The sequence below is a fragment of the Phocoena phocoena genome, chromosome 9 (assembly GCF_963924675.1).
Source record: "Phocoena phocoena chromosome 9, mPhoPho1.1, whole genome shotgun sequence".
Taxonomy (NCBI): domain Eukaryota; kingdom Metazoa; phylum Chordata; class Mammalia; order Artiodactyla; family Phocoenidae; genus Phocoena; species Phocoena phocoena.
The window spans coordinates 23,394,948-23,420,520 of NC_089227.1; the positions used below are offsets into that span (position 1 = coordinate 23,394,948).

The window sequence follows — 25,573 nt, forward strand, 5'->3', positions numbered from 1 at the left end:
TAAGCAACTGGCAATAATATCTTGGCCAAATTCCAAAGAAAGAATTGCATTTTTGGTGTTGACTTTCTGATTATAGAATTATATAGCAACTGTTTGTGAAGACTTCAATAACATTTTTAGACTAAACAGAAATGATGTAAGCAAAATGGCCATTACAGGAATTTCGACACCCATCCCCTACCAGAAACATGAATTTAAAGAACTATCCATGCATAAAAATACCTTCACAAGAGCTCAGGATTCCAGGTGAGGGATTATAGTTTCTGGGTGAAGGAGGTACTGTGTTTTAGAGAGATGTTAAGAGATACACAGTAGATGGCCTCAAACTTTTCAGTAAAGTAGAAAATAAAGCTGTATCCTGAGAACATAGGTTTCCAGGGAAATTCTTAGGAAAATGAAGAAGCCACAGCAAAGCCAAGAGAGTGAAGATAAGAGTCACAAGATAGGAAAAAAAGTAAAGGATTGGTAAGCATGGCTCAGTTCAAATATAATTTGTTCAAAAATATATGTGGTTGTCAAATGAATGTTTGTTATTAAGAAAAAACAAACGGTCAAATAGTATTTCAAAGCTTGAAGAAAAATAAAACGACAATTGTCCTATTTTTCCCACCGTCTCCCATTCCCCATGATTTTTTTCCAAGGAGGACATTGAAGTGTTACTCCTTGATTTAAAAAACCAAATTGCTTTGCTTTACACAATTTCCTCCTGTGGAAGAGAAGGATCTAACTTTTATAGTTATCACACATAATACCACACCACCCACCACACCCATATACATGCTTCCCATCTTCCACCCAATCAGTGTAGTTATTTTTTAATATTATTGACTGTTTAAATCATTATTATGAATTTTCTGAGCAGCAGAGCCAAGAAATAAACAAAGAGTGCTTTCTTTCTGGTACAATTTATGTTTTCCTGGTGATAATTGCATCCTTAAATCCTCTGTCCTCCTGGTCCAATACTAACTGTTTGGTTTTCTTTTTCCCCTCGACCTGTAACATATTTCTTACCCTGAAACTTCCTTTCAGCTCTTCCTGAAAATTCCCTCTGCCCCTCATTTGTCAGATTAGCTATTTCCTTAATCCCCCTGTCTTCCGATTTCTTCGTTTACTTCCTTGTTTCGGTAAAGTTTATATGCTGGGATTTCTTGGGCTCCTTAAGAAAGAGTAAATGAGAAGTAAAATTTAGGACCTTGCATATATTAAAATGTCTATATCCTCATTCTTGAAAATGTGTTTGCACATAGAATAACAGTTGGAAATCAGTTTTGCAGATTTTTGAAGAGATGGCTCATTTGACTTCTAAACTCCCAGTGCTACTGTCTGTTGTCTTTCTGATTTATATGTGACATTACTCCCAAACCCACCAGAAGATTTTAAGATCTTCTGTTTATTCTTGGTACTTGAGACGTGAAGACAGGCAGGTAGACCACGTCCTGTGGCCCTTTTTATCCACTGTGCTGTAGTTGGGTGGCTTCCTGCACTCTGGAGACTTATGTCCTTTGATTCTAGAAAATATTCATGTACGGTGTCATATTTCCCCACTGTCTGTCTGGTTTTATCTTGTTTTCTCAGAAACCCTGTTATGTGGAGGTTGGATCTATTCTACGGCTACTCTAACGCTGCTCCAGGGGCTCCTCTGTACTCAGATATTCCAACTGCTTGCTCTTTTGACTGTGTTATTTCTACAATCATGGTTTTAAATTTCCAGATTGCTGCCTTCTATTTCTCTGGGTTTCAGGATTTCGTGATTTCATGATGTAATATCATCTCTTCGTTGTCTGAAGATATTAATCACAAAAATATTTAGTGTTTGTTTATTCCCTTTTCTTGTATTCATCCTTATTGTTTGCTTATTTGTTTTTAACTTTTTTCATGCAAGTCGGAAGTATTCCTCAAATGTCTGCTAATTGCCCCTTTGTATTGAAGATTGTGGCCAAATGAATACAGATTTCATTCTAGAGCCGCATTGTCCAATACGGTAGCCACTAGCCACTGGCGGCTATTGAGAACTTGAAATGTGCTTAATCCCAATGGAGGTGTCCTCCAAGAGTGAAGTAAAGAACAAACTTCAAGGCTTTGTGCTGAAAAAAAATCTCATTAATAATTTATATTGATTGAAATGATAGTAGTTATGATACTGGACTAAGTAATACATAATATTAAAATTAATATTACCTATTTACTTATACTTTCAATGTGGCTACTGGGCATTTCAAAAGGATATTTAGCATGAGGCTCGTATCACACTTCCATGGGGCAGTACTGCTCTGGAGTGATCAGATAAGGGTCTGACCATTTCATTATGCTCTCTGAACTCCCCACTTCCACTAAGAAGTAGTATCTCAAGATTGCTTTGGCTATTCGGGGTCTTTTGTGTTTCCATACAAATTGTAAAATTTTTTGTTCTAGTTCTGTGAAGAATGCCAGTGGTAGTTTGACAGGGATTGCATTGAATCTGTAGATTGCTTTGGGTAGTAGAGTCATTTTCACAATATTGATTTTCCTATCCAAGAACATGGTATATCTCTCCATCTATTTGTATCATCTTTAATTTCTTTCATCAGTGTCTTATAATTTTCTGCATATAGGTCTTTGGTCTCCTTAGGTAGGTTTATTCCTAGATATTTTATTCTTTTTGCTGCAATGGTAAATGGGAGTGTTTTCTTGATTTCACTTTCAGATTTTTCATCATTAGTGTATAGGAATGCCAGAGATTTCTGTGCATTAATTTTGTATCCTGCTACTTTACCAAATTCATTGATTAGCTCTAGTAGTTTTCTGGTAGCATCTTTAGGATTCTCTACGTATAGTACCATGTCATCTGCAAACAGTGACAGCTTTACTTCTTCTTTTCCGATTTGGATTCCTTTTATTTCCTTCTCTTCTCTGATTGCTATGGCTAAAACTTCCAAACCTATGGTGAATAAGAGTGGTGAAAGTGGGCAACCTTGAGATATCATCTCACACCAGTCAGAATGGCCATCATCAAAAAATCTAGAAAGAATAAATGCTGGAGAGGGTGTGGAGAAAAGGGAACACTCTTGCGCTGCTGGTAGGAATGTGAATTGGTACAGCCACTATGGAGGACAGTATGGAGGTTCCTTAAAAAACTACAAATAGAACTACCATATGACCCAGCAATCCCACTACTGGGCATATACCCTGAGAAAACCGTAATTCAAAAAGAGTCATGTACCAAAATGTTCATTGCATCTCTATTTACATTAGCCAGGACATGGAAGCAACCTAAGTGTCCATCAACAGATGAATGGATAAAGAAGATGTGGCACATATATACAATGGAATATTACTCAGCCATAAAAAGGAATGAAGTTGAGCTATTTGTAATGAGGTGGATAGACCTAGAGTCTGTCATACAGTTGAAGTAAGTCAGAAAGAGAGAGACAAATACCGTATGCTAACACATATATATGGAATTTAAGAAAAAAAAAATGTCATGAAGAACCTTGGGGTAAGACAGGAATAAAGACACAGACCTACTAGAGAATGGACTTGAGGATATGGGGAGGGGGAAGGGTAAGCTGTGACAAAGTGAGAGAGAGGCATGGACATATATACACTACCAAACGTAAAATAGATAGCTAGTGGGAAGCAGCTTCATAGCACAGGGAGATCAGCTCGGTGCTTTGTGACCACCTGGAGGGGTGGGATAGGGAGGGTGGGAGGGAGGGAGACGCAAGAGGGAAGAGATATGGGAACACATGTATATGTATAACTGATTCACTTTGTTACAAAGCAGAAACCAACACACCATTGTAAAGCACTTATATTCCAATAAAGATGTAAAAAAAACAAAAACAAAAAGTAGTATCAACACTACTTTTGAATCCTGGAATCTTTTGCTTGGTAGAGTTCTGGAAGTGAAAGTGGAAGAGGAATCAGCATGTGGACTTTCACTTAAACTTATTTCAACACTGATCTCTCTCATACCCTTAGCTGGGCCTCCTGGTCTTAGGTCCAGAGATCTCTTACTCCAAGTCTCCAAGGAAACACCCCACCTTCTGACAGGTGAGGAAGGAGAGGGAGCAGCCTGTGCAGAGTATATGGGGAGAAGATCTAGGGTTTAGGACTTCTAAAGATCTTCAACCAAGTTAGACTCTGCTTCCCATGCACCCATGGTCCTGTCTGGGATTGTATAGTAGATTCTTTTGGCTTCTGCTCTATGTCTAGATGTTTAGAATATGACACGTTAGGCTGAGCAATTACTGTTAGTCCATTATGGCTTTCTCTATGTTGACTGGTTTCCTGTCTTATCTAAATCTTTGAGCTGAACGTGTGTGTTCATATTTTTGTAAATTCTATTAATTGCATTTTAAAGAGATTTCAGGTGCAAGTGAAAATGTATTCAATCTGCCATGTTTAAACCTTAAAATCATCTTGCCATTCCCTTCTTCAATCTTTTCTGTCAGATTATGTTCAGATACTTAAGTCTCCTATAACCTGGTGTAATATACTTCTCTCTACTTGTAGATATGAACCTTCATGGCACACCAGGCTTAGCTTGTGCACATGCCTTTTTTCAAACATCCCAGTTACATTTCTAAATGCTTTATGTGATTATCTGATTTTATTGGCTGAGAATCCCACTTCCTTCTACTTTGTCACATTTAACTAATCGTCTAGGGAAGATTAAGGATCTAAGAGTTCTGTGACCATATTCTTAGGAATTTAGTCCCCATTGATCTCTTTCTTAGCTAAACTTCTATCATGTGTTTGTTTCCCAGAATTTATAGTTTTTATACTACGATAAAATGATATTGTGAGGTATTAATCCATATAGTTTTGTTCCTCCCACTTCATTCTCTTTTTTAACTGCAAGATATGAAGCAGCAAATTGAGGGAGGACTTTTAGTGGAGACAAGGAACTGACATTATGTTACTATTCGGTTTTAATAAAGACTTGGAAAATAGTTATGGTCAACTTGAAACCGCTGTTTTCCAACACTGTCCTAAAAAAGATAAAATGGCCATAAGCTTGGATAGAAGTGAGAACGTGGGAGCCTAGATGTGAATAAATCCCAGAGAGCTGCTGTGATCTGCCCCGCCGCAGACTCACTCCTGAAGGCAAGTTCTTTCTCCCCTTTCACCCCACAAGTGTGAGGATCTCAGAGTGGAAGTGTCGCTCAGAGAGAAGCCTCAGAAAACACTGCATCAGTCACGGCACCAGAGCAGTGGAGTATCCTGGGCTGTGTGTGGTGTGTAGGCAGTTATGTGTTATGGAGCCCCTGGGACCCTAACACTGAGCTTAAGACCCTTGACCTTTGTGCAAGTCAGCTGAGAAAAAGAGAGCCATCACCTGCAAAGTGCTCAAGGCCAGGATGAGAGAAAGTTATAGCCACAAATTTAGAGAGGGCATGCTCTGTGTTCTCATCTCCTCCTCTGAAAATAGCACCTATTGAGAAAAATATAACACAATTTTAAACTTGAAATGACTGAGAAATATCAAAAATGAAAAGTTTCTTAAAAGTGACTAAATTAATTATGCTGGATCAGGCAGAATGGAGGCTTGAGGTAAAATGAAATTTCATTTTTGCAGACCTGAGTCTATGACTATAACACTCATTTCCATTTCAGTAATAGACAGCCATCCCCGAAGTTTCTTTCTTGCCAAAACAAATGGAAAACCCTTCCAGATAACCATGATAGCTTTTCTTTGTTTTAGATTAGTTAATTTTATATTTCACATTCCCTTTGTGAGGATAGACAATTCTGTTTTCCGGGAGTGATGGAAACTTCGACTTGATTTTTATTTTGAACTTTGATTTGATTTTGAAAACTTAACATGTAATTTTTTCTCCCTTTAAAGAAATATATACCCTTCTAGGTGACAGAGAAGCGGTGGCATTTCTATGGTCTTTGTTTAGCATTGACTGCATATACATACACATGTCTGTGCAATGTGAGCGAATAACTATTATCAAGATGGCATGACAGCCCAATATTGTAAAATGGCTGCTGTGGAGAAAAGCTAGCATTTTGGAAGCTGATAATTATTTCCTAATATTTATTATTTGACACGTAGAGTAGTTCCCACTATATTCTGATCTACTTTATTGGAGTATTATGTTACTTGAAGACAAAAGCATCCTAATTGATACAACCGTAGTAGCTCAGCACTCTTTGACCTTGAGCAGTTTACTTAACCTCTCAGTCCTTTTGCCTCTCAGTACTTTAGTATTTTTGCCAGTTGTAATACTAGCAAAACAGTAATTCTTATTTCAAGTCATTTTTATGAAGATTAATTTAGATAATCCATATAGAGTCCTTAGAATGGTGTCTGGCCTATAGTAAGCACCCTCAGTGTCAGCCATATGTATAAAATGACATAATTTGGGTTTTTAAAAAAATGAGCTTCTAATAAGATTATCATTTCACACATTAAATGCCAAGTGATATTCCAAGGAATAAAAATGGTGATGTGGTTATTTTAAGAGTCAGTCAACACACAACAAGTGTGTCAACTGCCCTCCAGACAGATTCTGGAGATAAGTTCAATGACTTTTAAAAGTACTCGCCAGAAATAGCTTTGGTTACCCTTAGCCTAAAGGAGGAAAAGGGCACAAGATACCATGTGGGTTGTATTTACAGTTAGACTTAAATAATTATTTGACCTGTTGGTCAACAATGGTCAAAAAAAAGACCATTCTATGAGGTTGCCCACGTACCTGAACTTTGATTTGTGAGTTTAGACATTGAAGCTCAGTGAATTTCAAGGCAAGAAGAGTCCACTCCCTGCCCCCAGGGACTCTGGGAGTTACCTATTAGATAGGTGAGAGCAAACCTCTGCTTCTTCTTACTTAATCCAGTTGAGCAATAGAGAAGAAGAAGAGACTCCAGGACAAACTGCCCAGCAGACGCCAGAGAGAGGGTTACACATGGAGAGAGTGTGCTGTCCTCATGTTGCCTCTGAGTCTGGTAAGGTTAGTGGAGTTTGGAAGTGAATATAATCAGAAAGCATTATAATTGGGTGGTACCTGTAGAGCCCATTTTAAAATGAGTGATCTGAGATTGCGAAAAAACTTTTAAAGTGAGGGGAATAAAGGAGATTAGAGGAAAAGCAGTACTTCTAAATAGCCAACTTCCATGACACAGTGCTACAATCTAGGCTCTACATATTTTCAGAAAGTTTTATGGTGAAAAATAGGAGCAAGAAATTTTTATTTTAAAATATTTTTCCTCTGTGCTTTCAAATGGAAATAAATTTCCCCCGGGTTTATTATTTTTTTAATAAGAATGCGTTATTAATTTTCTATCTTATTGTGAATTAGTATTTATACAACCTCAGGTTTCTTTTTTCCTTAGCCCTGAGGATGAATGTTTGCTTACTCTAATCCCTAACATTCATAGTAAGGTGATAAGTTTTATCTATAATAAGAGACATAGAGACATACTAAGATCTTTTTTAAAATTTACATTACTTAATACAGCAAAGAAATCTGTAACTACCTTAAACACTTACCTTTGATACATTTAGTCTGACTAGTTTTCAATTTAAAAATCATTGAAGTGCTTCCAAAGTTATGTATACACCTTTACTTTTAATCTCCATCATTTTCAAATTAAACTGGTAGGTTTTCTTTTTATAACAGTCAACATATTTGCTTTCATTTTCTAAATTTAAATGAGCCTTTCTTTATCTATATAGGCACCAGATAGTAACATAACAAAGATGCTTGTAAAATGCATCCAGTATGGTTTTCTTCTTTTTTCCGTATGCGGTAAAATTTTTGTGCTTTGAAGCAGAATTTTTAGTTCTTATTTGTACTGTTTTTACACAATAAAAGATTATAACTTTTGGTAGTTTAATACAAATTTCTTTTAAATTTTAGGGTGAAACTACATTTTTTTCCATAACAGTGCCTGGACATAGCAGACACTCAATTCATTTGCATTGAATTTCCTCTAATCTTATATATCTTGATGTTGCCACAGCAACTTTTCACATTTTCTTCCTTGAAGTCACTGGCTTCTGGTAGAAACTCCCGTATCCTTCAAAAGATGGAGAAATATTCTCTGCCTTTATGTTAGCCAGTGTGTTCTCTGTGTTAGCCAATACATGGTAATTGTTCTCTGACTCATACTTGAGGAAGAAGCTGGAATATCAGGTCCTCTGAGAAGTTTGTCATCTCTCCTAAAACCTCCCCACTCTGTAGGTTTTCCACTGTACCATAAACCTTCCATTAGGCCATCTATTGTTTGATTTTATAATAATTTTTCTATATGTCTATCTGTCATTCCATGAAGCTAGAGTTTTATTTATTTTATTTTCATAATTTCTGGACCCAGAAATATCTAGTGCAAGGAGGAATAGTTTATTAAATTAAGTAATTTTGTGAACAAATGAGTTATTTTAACTATAATCTGTATATGAAAATAATTCTGAAACATCACAGTAGCATAGCACAATGCATTTGCTGGGAGATTTATATTGACACAAGGTAAGGATTTAGATATGGGCAAGAAAATGCCTTACATGATCATGCATCCTTATGTCTTCTGACTAATCTTTGATATTACTTGTCTGGGTGCATAAAACCCAAGGTGACCTATTTCATACAAATCCTGGAAATCTTAGCATTTCTCTAATTTTTCTAATTTTCTCTGTCAGTTATGCCCTCTGTAAAAATGTGGTTAACAATACCTAATTACAGAATTTTTTTTTTTTTTTTTTTTTTTTGCTGTACGCGGTCCTCTCACTGTTGTGGCCTCTCCCGTTGCGGAGCACAGGCTCCGGACGTGCAGGCCCAGCGGCCATGGCTCACGGGCCCAGCCGCTCCGCGGCATGTGGGATCTTCCCGGACCGGGGCACGAACCCGTATCCCCTGCATCGGCAGGCGGACTCTCAACCACTGCGCCACCAGGGAAGCCCTATAGAATTTTTTGTAGACTTAAATAATGACATGGAAGCATTTAGCATGATAATATGTTAACAAGTATTTGTCCTCCCCCTTATCCTTTCTTAGAACTTTTCAAGTTGTCCTTATATGGGAGAAGAAATAGTATTCTACTTTTATATTTAATAACTTAATTTAAATAATTTAAAAAACGTATTTAAAACAAAGTAAAATTTAAAAAACCAAAAGAGCATTGGAACCAGAATAATTTTAAAAAACTAACTTCACTCTAGTAACAGGGTACAGTGTATGGGAATCAGAGAGTTGTAAATTATTCCAGTTATCCAGGAAATTAATATTAAACTGACTAGCACTGCTGAAGAAGAACAGAGTACAATGACATACACAAAAAAGCTAAAGTAATACATTAGCAAATATCAGGCCAGATCCTGGGACAAGATATGTGAAAAGGAGAAAAAGAGAGCAATATTCTAGCTGAGGAGTTTTGTTTTTTAACTGCCACTAGGGCAGTGTAAAAAGAGCATTTCCCCAGACCTCTGAAGCTTCATCTGCTAAATGATTAAGACTAGATGATTCTTAAAATTCCTTCACATTTTGTAGCATAAAGGTCACAAACGAGAGAGAGAAAAAATGTGTCATACATGGAAGTGGGTAAAAGGTCTTTGAACTAACTGTCACGGCTATTTATATCTGAGTAAATGTGAATGTCCTGTGAGCCTGGAGACTTGTGGTTGTTTACACTGGAATCTTTATGTAGAATTGTCCTCTGTGCCTGAGCTACACCTCTAATATATGACCTCCTTGAAGGTAAGCATTGCTAAACTATCCAAGCCAATTTGGGCACACACTATTATTGGGTTATCTTGGTAAATATTGGTAGCTTCCAATAAACAACAGTAGGGTGAGCTATAGATCTCTTCGAAAGACAGCTACAGAGAAACCTTCTCAGAATTGGCTTCTGATGGAAGGAGTTAAGTAGCCAGCAGGAACCCAACCTGCTCCACGTGCTCTGTGAAGTCCCCACCCAGTCCTTTTAAGTATCCCAGTAGTTCTTGCATGGAAGATTCCTCAGAGGCACAGACTTAACATACGAACTACAGAATTCAGCTAACCATCCAGTCCCAGTCAGGCAACCAGGAATGCCCTGAAATCAAGAGCTGGACAATGGGCCATTTCTGAACTGGGCTTAGTGGGTTTTTATAGCCTATAATGTAAGGGTAGAGACTTAGGCCAGTAATATTTCTAGCCAATTCGTAAATCTTTGAGACCATTAATTCCAGCAGTAAAAACCTCATTGTTACATTTATGAAAATTTCCAGATTTTAGGAGATAAAGATAACTAAATTACAGATTTTGATTACACACTAAGTAAACAGTTCTAGAATGAATATTCACAACTAGGGTAGCTGCCCATTTCGAGATGGTAGATTAAAAGTATTCAGTACTCCCTCATTGCATTTTATATGCAAGTATTTGAAGTTCATTACAGAAAACCTCCCTGTAGGGATCATGCTTTCTTCTTCTTTGTGACAGGATTCTAGGCACACAGTGGCCACATCATGAATAATCATTGAGTATGTGTGTGTGTGTATGAGGATGCATGTCATCAACTTTAACCTTTACAGAATTATTACCTTGAGAGATATGGAGAAAATCATACATTTTTTGGTCTAATGTAGCATATACTGTAATGGCTTGATTTGCTTTTAGAATACCTTTATTTTTGTCTTAGTTTCTTTATTCTTATGAGTTGCAAACATAATAGCATACTCACCAAATATTGGTAATCTTACATGGCAAAAGAATGTCATAACTATCGTAAACCTGAACTTGCTCATTTTGCAAGATCCTGCCCAATGTTGCTAGCATCTCCAGCTTTCCACAAACTAGAATATTCCCTGATGCTTTGTTTCTTATCCTAAAGACCAGTGTGCATGTTGTTATGTGGTTCCTAGGAAGACTGTAATGTCCTAAACAAAGACGAAGGATGAAAAGAGTCAAGGGAATTGCTATGAGAAAATAAGTAGGGATATCCCTGGAGAAGGAGTTGCTTCTGTGTTCTTTTAAATGTCACAGAGTAATTGTTTCTTTTTTTAAGGAAAGAACCAGGGGGAAGAGCAGCTTATTTTCAAGCTGGAGAGCGTGGCAAATATAGGCTGCAGGGTTTACTTTGGTTTAGGAATCCCACTGCCTCACTGGAGGGTCAATCAAAGTTCCACAGCCATTCTTGGATACTTGGAGGTGGGGCTGATTGATGTACAGCGATGACCTGACCCAGCACTTAAGGCAAACACAACCAGAGTCATCAGTGTTAATTCCGTATCCTCCAACCAGCATTTTGAAAGTGCGTTGACATTGGTGGCCTTGCACTTTTTCATCGGACTTCTAACTGGTAATTACACCTATATAATCACTGTGAAGTTATCTAGCCTAACAGTGTAGGACTCAAGACCAGTGCCTGCAATACTAAAATCTCTTACTTTGCTCTGAGTTTTGCTTTGTTCTTGTCCAGTTTAAGCTATACGTGCATTTTTCTCTTCTCTTAAGGAATAGAATATATGAGATGGTATAGACATTCAGGCACCCTGTCCCAAGCTTTTAGATAAGAAATTGTGTCTAAAAGAAAATGGAAGGAGTTGGTCAGGTGTTGTAATTTTACTATGATCTTGTCAGTAATAACTACAATACTAAGTGATAAGATGACATTCAAAAATATTTGAAATTGTCCAAACCCTCCAACTTACCTATGCTTGTATACGTGCAAGGATGGAATATCTTAGTAGAGCACCATATTAAAAGGGCAAATTCATGTGCGGCTACCTTTTATTCTTGAGAAGATATATGCCCAGGAAGACTGTTAAATTATAGATGGCCACTTTTACCCAAAGAGGTACTTAGAATGAATATTATTATATATGTTTTGGAGTCTCTTATATTAAGATTGTAAGGCAGAGTGGTTGTCTTCCCAGTCGTGGAGAAAGAAGAATCTATCCTCTCCCATCTCTTATAGTCAACAGTAACCAGTAGAGGTCACAGGCAGTTTCTACTGGGGCATTCCTGGAATGGATCTAGTCAGCAAGTGGTCACTGTGACTTGCTAGAGAGGTGACTTTGCAATTTTATTTTACCCACAGGTTAGGGAAACTTAGTCATCATCTTGGTATACCTGACTTGGGCTACTGAATCTTTTTTTTATTTTTTTTTGCGGTACGCGGGCCTCTCCCATTGTGGAGCACAGGCTCCAGACGCACAGGCTCAGCAGCCATGGCTCACGGGCCTAGCCACTCCGCGGCACGTGGGATCTTCCCGGACCGGGGCACGAACCCGTGTCCCCTGCATCGGCAGGCGGACTCTCAACCACTGTGCCACCAGGGAAGCCCTGGAGGTAGCTTTTGAATCTTTCCTTCTGTACTCAATATTGAGGCGCATCTCTGAAAGTAAAGTCAGCTGCTTGTGGCTTCCGGAACACTAGTTGCTTCTCACTACACAGGATGTACTAAGGATCTGAGGATAAGTTCTTGAAGAAACATTACTATCTTCCTTTCCTCTGGGAAATTCTTAAGCATGTAGAAATGTCCCATCGAGATTATGACTTAGTCAATCAAAATGGGAAATTCTTAAGCATGTAGAAATGTCCCATCCAGATTATGACTTAGTCAATCAAAATGGATGAACTTAGTTATATTTATTCATTATGTTTCAGCTTTAAAAAATTGAAGCCAATCTCCTAAAACATGTCTTAACACATGCATGTTGGAATTTTTCAAAAAACAGATATTGTCTATTTTCAATTTTAATTTTATTCACCTGAGATTGGAGGAAGATTGCCTGAAAGGGTGACATCTTCAATGGTAGAATGTTTTATCATAGAAAGAAAAGGTTTTCCCTGTAATTAATTGCACCAAAAGACTTAAAAAGGAAAATCACCACAGCATTTTTTCCCTAACCTAAATGACATGGCAAATAAGCCAGAGAAAGTTTAGTAAACAGTACAAATTTAGTTTAATCTTTATTTTTTTTAGTTTCATAGCTTGAAGAATTTAAATATTTTCTACTACACAGGATGGTAAATAAATATGAGCTTAAAGGAATAAGTGGCAGAATAGGGTTCAGTTATAACTAAAGTATTTTTTGGTAATATTTGGAAACCCGTGGTTATGTATTGAACTGCCATCAGGAGGTAGGTGTCTTTCAAAACAGAAATACCCATTAAGTGGATAATGTGAGTGTATCTAATAAAAGGAGTGAAGGAATCATCTCACACCAGTCAGAATGGCCATCATCAAAAAATCTACAAACAATAAATGCTGGAGAGGGTGTGGAGAAAAGGGAACACTCTTGCACTGTTGGTGGGAATGTAAATTGATACAGCCACTATGGAGAACAGTATGGAGGTTCCTTAAAAAACTACAAATAGAACTACCATATGACCCAGCAATCCCACTCCTGGGCATATACCCTGAGAAAACCATAATTCAAAAAGAGTCATGTACCAAAATGTTCATTGCAGCTCTATTTACAATAGCCAGGAGATGGAAGCAACCTAAGTGTCCATCATCAGATGAATGGATAAAGACGATGTGCCACATATATACAATGGAATATTACTCAGCCATAGAAAGAAACGAAATTGAGTTATTTGTAATGAGGTGGATGGACCTAGAGTCTGTCATACAGAGTGAAGTAAGTCAGAAAGAGGGAAACAAATACCGTATGCTAGCACACATATATGGAATCTAAGAAAGAAAATTAAAAAGGTCATGAAGAACCTAAGGGTAAGACGGAAATAAAGACACAGACCTACTAGAGAATGGACTTGAGGATATGGGGAGGGGGAAGGGTAAGCTGTGACAAAGTGAGAGAGTGGCATGGACATATATACACTACCAAATGTAAAATAGATAGCTAGTGGGAAGCAGCCGCATAGCACAGGGAGATCAGCTCGGTGCTTTGTGACCATGTAGAGGGGTGGGATAGGGAGAGTGGGAGGGAGGGAGACGCAGAGGGAAGAGATATGGGAACTTATGTATATGTATAACTGATTCACTTTGTTATAAAGCAGAAACCAACACACAATTGTAAAGCAATTATACTCCAATAAAGATGTTTACGAAAAATAAAAGAGTGAAGGAACAAATGAATTCATGGTTTCTGCTAATTTAGGAATAGCTGTGATTTTGTAAGTATAATTGCAGTAAGTTAATTTGGATGCAATTTCAAACTTACATACCTAAAACCACATTTAATTTTGAAAAACTATTAGAAAGATAAAAATGAGATGTCAAATAAAAATCAGCTAGGACAGATAAATGCAACGTAAACCAAGGAAGAAAAGAAGGAAAAATGAAAACTGGAATCTTGTGGAGGAGAGAAGTCTATACTGAAACTTATAAAAATAATATTTTGGGACAGACTTATTTATAACATGGGAAATATTTAGTGGTTTTTAATTTTGAGTTGCATGAAATGGTATGGTTTTTATGGGCTTATTTCACCTCCAAATATTAATCGCTGTAGTCCTCATTTCTTCAACCTACTGTGATTATCCAGTTTTCCCTGAGGAGTTGTAGAAAATGAAAGGAAAAACAGGCCTGCAACAGTCTTGGATCATGTCCAGAAAATGTTTTTAGTCCTTGGACTGCATGGAGGATGGTGCCCCAAGCCTTGTACACACAGATTGGGAAAACAATGAGGATCTCAGCGTATTCACTCTCAACAGGAAAGCCCTGTGTCCTTAACAAAAGGTGTACTACAGAGTACACTGAAACACACTTGGATAACATAAACATCTCGATTCACATTTGTATCTTTACCCATGAACAGGAAGCAATGTGGAGTAAGACAGTTTGCTTGCTAAATACCACAACTGAGGGCCCTGGGCCCTGAAAGCCAGGAAAACAGTTGTGTTAGCAATCTCTGAGGATAAATGTACTAATCAACCAGTGCAAAACTAGGAGGACCAGTAGAGTCATTTAGGGTGACATTCCATAGCAATTCAGATTCCATAATCTGCTACTGTTTACTTAAGTCACAACCTCCGGACAAAAGAGAAGAGCAACTTTCCGGAATCTGAAAGGGGATGGTGAGAATGAACATGATTTGAGTCCTTGGTCGCTTGTTGGAGAACGATGAGGATGACAGACACTTGCATAAAGACACAGCTGATGTTATTTAAACCTACTTCAGAATAGAAGATTTCTTTCTACTTAACCATAAGGTAAATTCCTTTATCAAGTCCATTGTCAGTGCCCCCTAATGTGAAACAAACTTTAATGATGCTACTAAAACGTTAGGGCTAAAATGAAGTTTAATAGGTAAGTTGAACTTCTCTATTATTCAAAGTTTAAGTGTGCAGATACTAAAGGGAAGGTTTTGCTGTACCCCTGACTAGTTGTCATTTCTTTCATTCAAGCGGATAACCAACTGTCACAGAGAAACATGCAGAACAGTTGCAGGGTTCTGATATTTTAGAATTCTGAATTTTTATGATATCTACCTTATGCATGATAGAATAGTAGTCGGTCACTTTTATTCTGTTTGGATTTTAACGTTTATGATTTATAGAATATAGTCATGAAAATAAGATATATAGAAAGAAATTTAAATGATGTATAGCATTTCCAGGAAAATATTTGCTTCTGGAAGTTTTATTTGATATATTAGATAGATATATAGCCACACACACCCATACACTCTATATGTGGGTATGTATGTGTGTTACCCAGGTTTTTGTTTTGTTTTTACAGACTATTACACGAGGCTTTGTTCAAACTAAAAAATACATTTAGAGCAGGATGTTCCCACTTTGAATCCTTATGGATTCTTGGAAATCTTAAGAATTTATTTCAAGTTCTTCCAAGGAGTTCATTTCAGAAGCAGCACTCTAAACCAAACCCTTTGGTCTCTTGGAAGACAGAAAACTCTGGCTTATCCACGAGCAAATCCTTCCCTTAAGCCCACTGAGCACCAACCTGGAAAATGATGATTTGATTTCACTATAGGGTTTGATAGGCTGTTTAATATTTCTTTAAAGCTTCTAGCAGAAGCTGCTGTGCCACTCAAATGCAAGGTTTGTGACAAATGTTTCTTCAAAGTTTCAGGGCAGAGGGATCAAACTTTTCCATTTTCAAGCAAACAAACAGAAAAAGAAAGGCATCAGAAATATCTTATTTCCTGTGTGGTGATTTCTAAGATAAATTACTGTTACGTGACATACTTCTTAGAAAGTATTTTATTTCTCAGCTTTAAAAAAGAATTTAATTAGGTATGCTTCCATGTCCCTGGAAAAGTGTCTGTGTGTGTGTGTGTGTGTGTGTGTGTGCGCGCGCGTGCGTGCGTGCGTGTGTGTGCCTATGCATGCATTATGTGAGTTTAACTCTTTCAGGAATTTGACACCCAAGTGCTGTGTATCTCCGAACTTAACAGATTGTCAGATGGCATAGATGTCAATATAATTGTTTAAAAGACAGCCTAGAGAGTATGGTTAGTATGTCTGTTTATTTACTACATGGAACAAAATCACTTTAAGTCTCATTATTCCTCTGATTTCTTTTCTGGTTTTATACATTCATCACAATGAAAGCTTCTTTTAGCCTTTCATAGCATATCACCTTGATCAAGCCATCAGCTAATGTGAATGTATAAATTGATTTCTGTAACCCTTCTTAAAATTATTTTATTGATTTCCTTTTTAAGACCCCACTTCAGGGACTATTTATAGTGTAGATGACATTTCTCAACACAAAACTCTGTTGTACCCTCAATTCAATGAATTTTATATTTCTGCCATGTGAAATTATAAATTAATTGCTCACATAATTTTTTTCAACCTTTTTCTGGTATTTGGTTAGCTAAATGCTTATTTTTGTAATTGATTATTGTTTTTTTCTTATTATTTCATAACAACATGCTTTGAGGTCTAGTTATTCTTTTACCTGAAGATTTCTGTTTTTTCCCCCTAATAATTTCCTTTCTAATGTGTGAACACAAATTGTCCTGACAACTATGCTGATCTTAACACTTCCTTAAGGTTCTTAGTATTGCTTAAATGTTGACTTTCCCCCACTCTCCTTAGAGAGTTAAGTCTGTTTTGCAAACAGTTCAAGTAAAGATAGGTGCGCCAACATATTTAGAAGGCCTGTGAAATTTACATATTGATCTGGCCCAGCCCACATGAGACTATCCACATATACAGAGGTGCTCTCTCTTTAATCTGTCTTTTACACACAGCTCCTACCATGACTTCTATGAGACATAGGGGGAAGTTTACTTTATATCACTAATGCAGTAAGTTTACTTTCATTGTGTGCTCTATTCATTAGACAACATAGCTTAAGTCTAAACTTTAATGACCCTGATATTCTGCATTTTACCTTTAATGACGTCCTTTGAAATTTTCCTTTAAACGTGATATTAAAAACTTCCATTTTAATCTCTCAAGCTTTCGCTGGCATTACCGTGTACTGCTATGTCTTGTGCATTTAATATTCTCTTTTAAGGTTATGTACATATATATTTATTTTTATTCCTGCATGTGAAGGCCCTCCTCACCACATGAAGCAGGTAGAACCTGCCACTGGTTTAATACTTCCATAAATGTAAGACAGCAATTGAAAAACTAGGTATTTGTTTGTATAGCGCACACAATCAGGTGTCGTATGCATGGGCATAAATATGTGTGTGTGTATAGATCTTCACGATTAGTTAGCCCAAGGATTAAAGTGATAAGACGAATTTTGCCTTGGTTTTACACTGGTGACTAATGTTTTGAGATACTTTACAGTGTTATGTGTTATAGGTCTTCAGAATGAATTTTGTTTTAGCTAATCTCAAAATAATTCTGTTAACTGCCACTTACAGAATATGTTCACTGTTCATTCCTTGTTTATTGTACTTAGATATCATTTTCTAAGAGGACGTTATTTATAACTGTTATTCAATTTGAACAACTGGGTTGAAAAGAATACGTAAATGAGGTATTGATCAAGAACTTATTTATATATATATATTTTTTCTTTCGGGAAAGAGTATAGGCTCTTCAGTCAGTCTTTCAGGGTTTTAATCCTTGTTTTGGCACATGCTAGCTGTGTGACCTCAACTAGTTGTCTAAAGAACATAGTAAGCTGGTGTGGTGGGTCAATGAGATAACTTACGTGAAACACTTATTTCAACAACTGGCAGACAGCAAGCCCCCAATACATGTTAACTCTGTTACCTTATCATCATCATAATTTATAGGTCTTTGATTGCACATACAATCTAGAATTGCAAAGCAGATGATACCAAAATTCTTTTCATTTGCTAGACTGTAAAAAAAATGAATCACTTAAAAATTTTTATCTACTATATAGAATCTGCATACAACTTTACGTTTTAAATTTAAATCTAACATATGATTTGATCTTCAGCTTGAGGCTGTAGGTAGGCTCTGTAGTTATTCTCTTTGACAAGAAAGGAAATCAGGAATATGAGGACTGTGTGCTGCCCAGTTCACAAAACCTATTATTATGAAAAGAGCTGTGGTCAGGACTTGGGCTGTGTGATTCCTCTTCTAGAACACTTATTATGCCTACATTGTCTGCTTCTCACATATGTTGCAATGTTTATAATTACTCAACGTACTTTACTCTTCCTCTTTTATTTCACAAGTGTTAAATTCCATGAATCAGCTCATCTAGAAATACTGTTCTAAAGGATTTTTTGAAACCATACAAATGCTAGAAGAAAGTTTATTATTTTTTATATTCTTGGAGAAAGACTTTCAAAGCATGACACAATACCTAAAAGGAATTGCTGTGAAAGTTAATGGCATAAAAATTGAAATTGTCAGTAATTTAAAAATGCAACAAAAATAAAGTTTAAAATAGTCAAAAACGTTTTAAAAACTGTCAAATGTCAGAAGACTGGCTATTGCCTTACTAGCTAATAAGGAAGGACAAACAAACCCACAGGGGAAAAAAAAGATGAACAAAGATATTATCACAAATATTTAAAAATATAAATGCCAATATGCTTAAGAAAATAGGTGAACCTTCACTCAATTAAATATTTACCGATAAAATAAATACTTGTTAAAAACAAAGTTTAGTGTAAACCAGTGTGAGACAGGCATTTTCACACATTGCTGTGTACACGTATGAACAGAAATTTGGTAAAACTCCCCCTGCCAAAAAAAGTACATACTTTTACATTTCACTTTCTGCTATTTACTAGTGTCCTAGCACAGTAAACAGAACTATATGGGAACTTCCCTGGTGGTCCAGTGGTTAAGACTTCACCTTCCAATGCAGGGGGTGTGGGTTTGATCCCTGGTCAGGGAGATAAGATCCCACATGCCTCGCGGCCAGAAAACCACAACATAAAACAGAAGCAATATTGTAACAAATTCAATAAAGACTTCATTCTCCATTTTTTGATTAAGAAAATAAGAGTAAGTAGTTGTTTAACTCCTAATCCCCAGTCAATATAGCTAGCAATGGTAACATCAGAAGTCATGGATGTCTGTCTGATTCCAAATTCTAAGTGGTCTTCCAGAAAAAAAACGACTTCCCAAAGCACTGTGCTTAAGCTGACTTAAGCATATTGACAGTTTTATCTTTCATTCTACTAAATTTTGTCTAGTGCTGTAGTGGATTTACAGAAGGCAAGGTATAGCCTCATAGAAAAATATCCCTTCAAAATATTGCGCATACATTATATTTTTAAAATGAAAACCCCACCATGCATTACTCAGAAATGGGTGCGGCAGTTTTCTGCCTTGTTCAAGGTGAATATTTTGCTCAAAATATAGATATACGGTTGCAGATTTTACTTAGCTCTAGATTTCCTGTGTGTTGTGTGCTAAGCTACTCAGAACGGTTGCCTATGGGATTGAACACTTAACAGCTGCCTCTGGGAATGTAAATTTGATTCTTTGGGCTGCTCATGGGAGGGTGTGACATTTTCCTCTCCAGAGAGAGAGGATTTGGATGGCATTAGGCTACTGAGTAAATAGTGATCCAAGTAAGTTCAGTGTCAGCTTAGGCATCTATTTTACACGTATTTTTTCTGAATCATCTTTCTCTAACAGTGTTCAAATTTTCATTATAATTTAACTCTCCTTGACTTCCCTGGTGGTCCAGTGGTTAAGAATCCGCCTTCCAATGCAGGTGACGTGGGTTCAGTCCCTGGTCAGGGAACTAAGATCCCACATGCTGCGGGGCAACTAAGCCCGCGTGCCACAACTACTGAGCCCATGCGCCACAACGAAGAGCCCACACACTGCAATGAAAGATCCCGCATGCTGCAACCAAGACCTGACACAACCAAAATTTAAAACAATAACAATTTAACTAGCCTTTCAATATATTTAAGATATGCTGTTTAAAATGGCATCTGAACTCCTATGTTGGTGGACTCTTTCTGAATTGTCACACTGGAGGGTGTGTGTATGTGTGTGTATCTGTGAGAAGGCTGAGAAGGAAAGGTATCAAAGTAGCTTAAATACAATAAAATAGATACTCTTAATCAAAATAATTATTAAATTAGCTTTTATACTACCTTTTTATTAATACCACAAAGGTAAAAGGTCACAATTACAAGGGAATCATCTTTTTAAATTATCTGAAATCTCTGTAAGTTATTCTTTTTAAATGAAAAGCATCAATCATAATGAGATTACAGAAGGCCATTTCTACTTTATTGTAATTAAATGATCAGATATTTTTTAAAAATTCTAATATACCTGAAGACTTTTATAGCTTATTAATTTTTAAATAAATGTGTCTGTAAAAATATCCTGGAGAAAGAAAGCAATGCTAGAGGAAAAAAAGTGCTTTGGATTCCTTTCCAGTTGTATTGCACAGCTAGCAAATGAGAGGATCCAACACATGCCCAGAAGTGACAGCACAAGCAATCCAATGAGGACTGGTTTAAATACAATCTGATGAACTAAATGTATTTCTGCCTATTACTGTTAGGTTGTTGTCTTTCAAGGCTGACTTAGAGGCATTTATTTAGCTGATCTGTCTGATAGATGACGTTTAACCTTCTGAAGATTTTGATTTTTGCCTGTATGTTTCTGAGAATTTCTTTGTAAAAATGTACTTTTAATATTGAGGGTCTTTTTTATCCTCCCAAAGTGCAAGATTTGGTTAGATTTTAAAATAATTACTTTCTTTTAAAGTAACTTTAGTATATGCTTTTTTGTATTAAAAGGTCATCCTAAATAGTAGAATTATTTAAATGTTATGTAACAGTTGTCTTTTTATCTGAAGAGATCTAAGAGAAATTTAATTTGGGGGGTTTTCGTAGAAGGATTTTGCTGTGCTCATGAAACTTCTATAAAACTAAGAGAAAATAATAAATAGTGAAGAACTTCCAGCTAGAACAATAGGCTATTTCCTTTTATAAACGTCTGTTTGTTATCCTTGTTGATTGACAGAGTCTCCAGTCGTTTTCGCAATTATTAGGCTCAACACACTTTAGATTTATGAAAAGTGCACTTTGTTTAAACTTTATGAAATGAGGTTTTCAAGCAGGAAAGTTAGACTCTGATAATTCTGCCCAATCTACACTTTCCACCCCTGGGCCCAGTTTATCATCTGGAATAATGATTCTGTAGTAAAAGAGTATATTAGAGGCCACTCAACAAGTTAGTTCCTTTTGTCTCTCTGGCCTCTAACTTACTTGGATGGGAAAATGGCCAAAAGAAAAAAAAAAAGTACTGCAGAGGATCTCAGATATAGGTAATGGGTCCTTACCAGAACATAAAAATAGACCTGTAGGAGCCATATCAGTGGTGGGATGTGTGTGGGCTTTTTGTTTGTTTGTTTGTTGTTTTAATTACTCTTGCAACAGAACACTCACTGGGATCTGACGTCTGTCTGTCTGTCTCTTTTTTTTTTTTTTTTCTTAAAGCATATTTAAACTCACACTTTTTATAATGGGGATTTCAGTGTAGGGTTTTCTGCAGAATACCATTTGGTCCTACTAAGAATTGACCGTTCAAATGTTGGAGCATTTGATTGAAAAATCCTTCTTAGCCTTTTTAAAGGTAAGTCATAATGATTTTTTTTTTAAGTAAAAAGATTTCTATCTCCCAAATGATAGCAGATGACACTACTATATAAACACCCATTAGAAGTTATAGAACAGCAACAGCAAGCAGGAACTGTTTTCTTGAAGTCATTAGGCTTTTTTTAAAACGTAGGTTTGTGTTGTTTTCCAAGTTATCAGTCTTCTTACCTTTTATGTTTAAAAAAATATTGAAACCTTGTCTACCAGCCTATGACATTTTGTTTCTTGATGTTTAAAATCTTATGTTTATTTGTAAATATTTATTTGTTAATATTTAAAATGATGTACTATCCAATTTGGTTATTGCAGAACTTTCATTATCTACTTAGGCTATTTATACATGATTTTTAATTTAAATTATGAATGAAAATCAACATAAATAAAAACCAGTATAGTAGGATTAGTTCTTATAAATGACTTGCCACTCCATGCCAGCATGCTTTCTAATATGCAATTGTTAACTACTTATTATTTTAGAGAGTCATTATTTTGTTTAATCTTCTATCTTAATTTCACAACTTTTAGTGAACCTGACTTTGTCTACATGGTTAAATGCAGTGCATGTTTTAGATATATTCTTATTAAGCATTTTCTTTTAAATGAACAAAGATATTGTAATTGCTACTGGGGATGGTTAATTGTATTAGTTGCAAATAATGATTCTGATTTATATAAATGTTTATAAATTATATAAAATTTGGTAACAGAATAAAATAACAAAATTAAAGTTTTTGGATATTTAGGAAGCTTATTACAAATATCAGCAAATTATTTTCTTGAATGATGATACAAAGTTTAAAGGACAAATCATTCTAGAGAAATTAAAAGTTTTAATTTATAGTAAGTGAATTCATACATAACTGTAAATGGCATAAATTCTCTAGAGTAAATTTCTAACAGTTTCTAGAATTGTAACATATTGAAAGATGTTTTTGAAATCTTTTCATGTACTTTTCAGTCCTTGACTGTGTAGTTTTAAATTAGGAAAAGAAACAGTGCTTTTAGTATTCGTTCAAAAAATAACCAAAATAATAATTTTAAAAAATTTTGTTATGTAGAGAGTCCAGTGGTGGACTGGATTTTATGAGAGGAAAAATACATAGAAATTTTTTCATTTACCAAAATCATTATGAGACCGGAACAATAAATCCAATACAAACTCATCAGAAGTTAAGCTGGGAGGAATAACATAATTACAACTGGAGAGGTATTGGACAGAGTGTACTAAAAATTTTGGAATTTATTTTGGGAGTTATAGTTGCTACGCTTAATTTTTAAGAAAATGTTAGCAAAAAATACTTGTGGATTTTTTTTTTCTTCCTGAAGGAATGGATTCTGTAACTATTTTCTGATTTAATCCAAACGTGTTTTAATTCACTGGCCCAAGTCATGGCTGAAAGTTTCAAGGAGCATTAGTCTAACCTAGAAGCTGCCTTTTCATTTGCATAATATTCTAAATCCTGGTATACGTAAGAATAAACTATTTCATCAGATTTTACTGTAACCTAAGAGTTTTGGAAATAATCATTCTTCTTTGTGTAACTTATACACATTTATTAGATTTTTAAAAAATAATACTTGGCCAATTTGCAATAACATTTTACTATTAGGTTATTGTTCAAAATAATATTCCATAATATTTCAAATAACATAACATGTGCTATGATAGGAATTTTTATTCATTACCTCATTGAATTTTATTTGACATTTTAAACCATATATGATGTATTTATACACATTTTAGAGAAAACTGAGCCACAGAAAACTATAATGTTAGACTGTGAATTGAACCTAATTATTTGAATTCAAAGCTCAGAATAATTGCAAATCTTATAGTATTCTACTGTTTACAGTAAGAGTTGGGCTGGGAAAAAAGAGATAATAGCATTTCTATCTAGGACTCAACAATCAAGAATGGCTCTAGGGCTTCCCTGGTGGCGCAGTGGTTGAGAGTCTGCCTGCCGACGCAGGGGACGCGGGTTCGTGCCCCGGTTCGGGAAGATCCCACATGCCGCGGAGCGGCTGGGCCCGTGAGCCATGGCCGCTGAGCCTGCGCGTCCGGAGCCTGTGCTCCGCAACGGGAGAGAACGGGAGAGGCCACAACAGTGAGAGGCCCGCATACCGCAAAAACAAACAAACAAACAAAAGAATGGCTCTAGATAATCCTATTTAAACGGACATGACTCTAAGAGAATCATTTCAAACCTATAGTAATCTCTATACTCAAGTACTCCAAAAACTACCCCAAAAAGGTTGGTTTGCTTCTAGAAGAACATTTAGTGTAATAATGAAGTCAATGTAATTATTGTTTTAATTTTGTAAGACTACCACCAAAACAAGTTTTAACTTGTTATATTTGAAAGGCATAATTTAGTAAAGTATATTATTGTTTTGTATTGTAGATGTCTATAAACTTTTTTCTGTTATATATGTTTAGCTCCATATATCCTGATAGGATGGAAATGCCCATACAAATTAAAAGGATTATGGTAACTTGAATAAGAGAAGGTGTCGGAGATCTCCTAATCTAGTTATTTAAATATTTTCCACATAGCCGTTGGGTTCTGTGGGGATGACTCAGAGCCCAAATGAGATGTGACTGGAAAGGGGAAAGGGCCACAGTTCTTGCCAACTTTGACCAGAATAGCTATTCTTTTAACTCTCTTTATATGTTGGGATTGTGTGTAAAATAAGTACTAGTCTAATTCCCTTCTGTTTCCACATAATGAAACACAACCAGATTTAAATGACTGACTTAACTAGTTTGATGTGAATCTGCATCTTCCTCATGGCTAGGGAATCACGGCTTTGTAAACACACCTAGATATCATATAAAGTAAGAGTGTGAGCAGGAACTTAATTTGGAAAGCTAATTTTCATCATTCATATTCAACCTATTGTTGAATTAACCACCCCCAGAACTCTAAAACTGCGTTTTGTGGGCAGATACTGTATTTATTAGGTGAGGAAGACTGTGTATCAAAAGAATCACAGTGTGTGTCTAGTGGAAAACAGAGGTGTGTGATCTGGTTTCCTATTCCAAGGAAAAGTGGAAGGAAGGCTTATGGAGAGAATAGGAAATTTCTAACTCACTCATGAGTTAGAAAATGTCATCCAGGTCCTGGCACTCATTTATGGTACAAGTACATACTCTTATAATCTGAAAATGTTAAAGTTTCGTAGTTCACATCCCAGGAAACTGTACCTCTGGGCCATGCCTTTTCTGAGTGGAGTTTCCCAGGAAACACAGCTCTATCTGCACATGGGGATAATTACAGATTCTCTGGGAACTTTATTTTGCTGACCTACTAATGGAGACGCTTCTTATAGCTCAGTCTCAGTTCCTATCACCAGGTTTCCAACATAGTATAATGGCATAAATCTCATAAGTTCATCTAGAAACATTTCGTAGATATGACAGCAAAAAAAGAAACAGCCACGTGTACATATACTCATGAATTCTACAAAAGGAATAGGACTTAATGTCTGTGAACTGATAGGATACAGCTGATCTCCATAGAGACTGAAGAAAGTTATGGGATTAGTGATATCTTAAAACATTTCTTCTTATTTTCTCTTCCTTCTTATTGGTCTCAAAAATATGTTTTCTTCCCTGTACCTTTGATTATTTTTTGTTTT

General features: G+C 36.1%; 1 protein-coding gene across 2 annotated transcripts in view; it reads left to right on the forward strand.

The window, feature by feature from the left end:
• Positions 1–9,630: 9,630 nt before the first annotated feature.
• LOC136128251 (platelet glycoprotein 4) overlaps positions 9,631–25,573 on the forward strand; it is a 58,882-nt gene continuing 42,939 nt past the window's right edge. Inside the window, exons 1-2 of one of the 2 annotated variants that reach the window (XM_065884035.1) lie at positions 9,631–9,686; positions 11,101–11,271. The gene's annotated coding sequence lies outside the window, so the exon portion shown is untranslated. The remainder of the gene's footprint in view (positions 9,687–11,100; positions 11,272–25,573) is intronic. The other variant, XM_065884036.1, reaches the window with a different exon arrangement.